Source organism: Penaeus vannamei, chromosome 13, assembly GCF_042767895.1.
Source record: "Penaeus vannamei isolate JL-2024 chromosome 13, ASM4276789v1, whole genome shotgun sequence".
In the NCBI taxonomy this organism is placed as follows: Eukaryota; Metazoa; Arthropoda; class Malacostraca; order Decapoda; family Penaeidae; genus Penaeus; species Penaeus vannamei.
This window is the reverse complement of record NC_091561.1, coordinates 1,581,327-1,586,326: the sequence shown is the minus strand read 5'-3', so window position 1 is coordinate 1,586,326 and position 5,000 is coordinate 1,581,327.

Below are 5,000 nucleotides of genomic sequence, written 5' to 3'. Positions count from 1 at the left end.
TCGAATCCTTATCCAAATCCTTAACCGAATTATCATCTACTCATTATCCGAATCCTTATCCAAAATCATCAACCGAATCATCATCCGAAACACGAACCGAATCAGCGTCCAAAGCAGAGTTACAACAGCGCGGAGAGACGTGGCATATCAGCAAGATCTTCCCGCGCTGACATCTGGTCGAACCGGGATATCGTTGCATCATTTATGACTTGCTTTGTCACGTGATCCATAGCGAAGTGTTTTAGGTCGAGTTTTGATGATGATGATGATGATGGTGGTGGTAGTGGTGGTGGTGGTGGTGGTGGTGGTGGTGGTGGTGGTGGTGGTGATGGTGGTGGTGGTGGTGGTGGTGATGGTGGTGGTGGTGGTGGTGGTGGTGGTGGTGGTGATGGTGGTGGTGGTGTTGGTGGAGGTGGCGATGGTGGTGGTTGTGGTGGTGGTGGTGTTGGTGGAGGTGGCGATGGTGGTGGTTGTGGTGGTGTTGGGGGAGGTGGCGATGGTGGTGGTTGTGGTGGTGGTGTTGGTGGTGGTGGTGGTGGTGTTGGTGTTGGTGGTGGTGGCGATGGTGGTGGTTGTGGTGGTGATGGTGGTGGTGGTGGTGGTGATGGAGGTTGTGGTGGTGATGGTGGTGGTGGTGGTTGTGATGGTGGTGGTGGTGGTGGTGGTGGTGATGGTGGTGGTGGTGGTGGTGGTGGTGGTGGTGGTGGTGGTGGTTGTGATGGTGGTGGTGGTGATGGTGATGGTGGTGGTGGTGATGGTGGTGGTGGTGATGGTGGTGATGGTGGTGGTGATGGTGGTGATAATGATGATTGTGACTAGGGTGATGACAGTGATAATGATAATGATAATGATGGTGATGATGATGATACTTGTGATAATGAGGATGATTTCTTGTCATCAGAGGCTTTGTATAACACCTTTCTATTTTTATAATTTTATTCTGAAAATCTTCCTCGATAGTGAATGAAATCACCAGTGTTTGATGTATGTTTATTGTTTACTAGATAAGTTCACTGTTTATTCATTTATTTATCTCTTAATCTACTCATTCGGCATTTATCTGCTATTTCAATTATAAAAAAAATATATATATCAACATCGTGTAGTTACATGTCAAATAAACATAACAGTTCTAGTTCGTGACGCCTTGTCTTTATATTTATTTATTTATTATTATCACAATTATCGTCATTATTATAATTTCATTTATTATTATCACAATTATCGTCATAAATGCAAAGGCCTGTATTTAGATCTAACAGTAAATTACATGTAACAGCTGAAGTAAATTACGGATTTAAAGCCCTATTAAATGGCGGGAAATGCGAGGATTATTGGAACGAAGCAAGTCACTCGCCAAAGCATGCTCTCCACGCTATGTTTGGCTTAAACGTGAGACGAAACCTTGTAAATAGATCATTCTAAGATTCTGAACATGAATGTAATTGTAAAATATTGATTAAGATGATGATATTGATAAGAAAAGGGCATATATTCTTCTTTAGAACACTTTTATCGTAAAGTTTGGTTTTAGGTTATGTTCGCAGAGTTGCCAACTAGCCTCATTTTATGGAACCCGAGACGCAAATGAGGAAATGAGTAATCATTATCGATGATTATGATATCCTTTTTTAAAACGTTACTCGACTGAATAGATATGATTTTGTAACAAACAAAAAAGAAGAGAAATTAGGAGTAGATTGAATCAGAGCTTTGTCCTTCATGAGACCAAGTCGTTTCGGATTTTTATTTGATTCTATTAAGGCACATTGAATACTTGTGCCATTAGTCTACATGAAAAAAAAAATAAAAAAAAAAATACAATTTTGCATTAGACTCAAGTAAATGTCATAATTTGTCGTCTATTTTTGTTTCCGAGCCTCGCCGAAGAGGATATAGGCCTACAAATAAATCCTTTCGTACCTCGATTTGAAATGCAACTTCCACCCACACTATTTCTAGCGGTTTCTCTAAGTTAATTACTTGTACGAAATTTACTTCGGTCTCTAAGTAAGGACTTTAGAAATTTGTATCGGAATATTGCACTTTAAACATGTACATTAATACACACAGCACTGTATAAGAGAGAAGGCAGGAATATTACACTTTAAGCATATACATTCACAGGGTATATACACTCTGTACTGTACACTGAGGGAGAGATTTATACAAACACGAGATCTGAAATAAGACAATACATTTGGATCCTTCCTTTTGTTTGTTCCTTCGTCATCGCATTCTTTCTCTTCCTCTCTTCCACTTTTTCGCTTCGTCTCCACATTCCAGGTACCCCACTCCCTGCTTCTCTCACATTCCTGCTCTCTCCACTTGTCCTCCTTTCTTCCTCCATTCCTTATCGTCTTTCACTCCCTCCTTCTTCGCTCTCGCTTATTCGCTTTCTCTATTGTTCTCTCCTCTCCTTGTTTCTATTATTCCTCCTTTGTTTTACTGTACTCCCTTATTTACTGCCGTTGTTCTTTCTTCTTCCTCTAGTCTCTTCTCCCTCTCCTTATCTTCTCCTCTCCTCTCCTTCCTTCCTCCTTATATATTCTCCTATCTGTTCTAATATCTTTATCTTTATCCCTTCTCCTCTTCTTCCATTCCTTCCTCACTCTTATTTTTTTTTCACCTCGTCTTCGTTCCCTCCTCCTTCCCCTCCTACTCCTCCCCCTACTTTCGTCTCTATCCCTTCCCACGTTTCATTCTCCAACGCCCATTTTCATTTTATTCTCCCATTCTCTTCCTTCCTCTTCCGAGTTTCTTCTTCATACCTTCACCTCTCCTGCTCTCTCTCCCCTTTTCCCTTTCCTTCTCCTATCCCTTCCACTACATATCTCCTTCCACTCCTTCCCTATCCCTCTTCTTCTCTCCTTTCTTGGTCCTTCCTACTTTTCTCCACTCCATCGCCCCCTTTTTACTCCTCTCTCTCCCTCTCCCTCCCTTTCCCTATCTCCTCCTACTCATCTCCTTCTCCTCCTGCCATCCTACCCTCCTCTCTTTCCTGGCTCCTTTTCCCTTTCACTTCCTTCCCTCTCCTCCATCTCTTCCCTTCTTCTATTTTCCTTCCCCCTCTTCTTCCCCCTCCCTCCTATCCATTCCTCCAACTCTTCTCCCCGTCTCCCCTCCTTCTCTCCTTCATCAATCTGTCCTTCCCCTTCCCTCCCCCGTCTCCTTTCGTCCACCTCCCCCTTCTCCCTCTCTCCACTCCTTCCCTCCCCCATCTCCCTCCCACCATCCACTCCACCCCTCTCCCCAATCTCCCTCCCACCACTCCTCCCCTCCCCCTTCTCCCTCTCTCCACTCCTCCCCTCCCCCTCTCCCTCTCTCCACTCCTCCACTCCCCCCTCTCCCTCTCTCCACTCCTCTCCTCCCCCTTCTCCCTCTCTCCACTCCTCCCGTCCCCCTTCTCCCTCTCTCCACTTCTCCCCTCCCCCATCTTCCTCTCTCCACTCCTCCCCTCCCCCTTCTCCCTCTCTCCACTCCTCCCCGTCTTCCCTCCTTCTCTCCTTCATCAATCTCTCCTTCCCCTTCCCTCCCCCCTCCCCCTTCTCCCTCTCTCCACTCCTCCCCCTAGCCCCATCCCCCTTCCACCACTCCTCCCCTCCCCCATCTCCCTCCCACCACTCCACTCCTCCCCTCCCCCATCTCCCTCCCACCACTCCACTCCACCCCCTCCCCCATCTCCCTCCCACCACTCCACTCCACCCCCTCCTACACACCCTTCCCACCACTCCACTCCACCCCCTTCTCCCTCCCACCACTCCTCCCCCTAGCCTCCTTCTCCCTCTCTCCCCTCCTCCCCTCCCCCAGCTCCCTCCCACCACTCCACTCCTCCCCTCCCCCAGCTCCCTCCCACCCCTCCACTCCTCCCCTCCCCCATCTCCCTCCCACCACACCACTCCACCCCCTCCTACACACCCCTCCCACGGTCGGCTATTGCAACATCCTGCAACACGGCGCGGTCATCGGTAGCAATCAGAGGATGATAGGAACGGATCCCGCTGTGATTCCCGTGATGCATCGGAGACTCCTATCCATTCGGGAATTAGGATAGGATAGGATAGGGTCTGGGATAGGATGAGGGATGGAGGCCGTGCTTGGATAGGGCGGGATGTCAGCTGAAGGATGCGCGGAGATAAAAGGATAAACTCAGGACAGCAAAGATGGATTAATGAGTTGTGGGAATTTATGATAAACTGATAAAGAAAAGGTATGAAAGTTAAAAATCACAGTTCATTAATGTTAATTTTGAATATTCTCAGGAATTCTCATGACATGAGTAATCCTGAGAATAACAAAACAAAAAAGAAGAGCAAAGAAAGAAAGAAAAATATATGTACATATATATATATATATATATATATATATATATATATATATATATATATATATATATATATATATGTATATATGTATATATATATATATATATATATATATATGTATATATGTATATATATATATATATATATATATATATATATATATATATATATATATATATATATATATATATATATGTATGTATGTATGTGTGTGTGTATGTGTATGTGTGTGTGTGTGTGTGTGCGTGGGTGTGTGTGTGTGTGTGCGTGTGTGTGTGTGTGCGTGTGTATGTGTATGTGTATGTGTATGTGTATGTGTGTGTGTGTATGTGTATGTGTATGTGTGTGTGTATGTGTATGTGTATGTGTGCGTGTGTGTGTATTTGTATGTGTGTATATTTGCATATACGTGTAGATAATGGGAATGCAGAGAATAAGCAAAAAACAACATCAACAAAACACAATAACGAGAAAACTGCAACATGAAAGCAATATTCATCTCTCACAATGAAAAGTCCTAATAATTCTGATTTTCCAGTCTATTACGCCATTCCCAAAAGCAAATGCAATAACGCTTTAACAAAACGCGACAGAGTCATAAACCCAATAACCGAAACACTGAACTGAAACAATGAAACACTGAAACAATACTGAAAGAACGAAAAATGAAAAAAA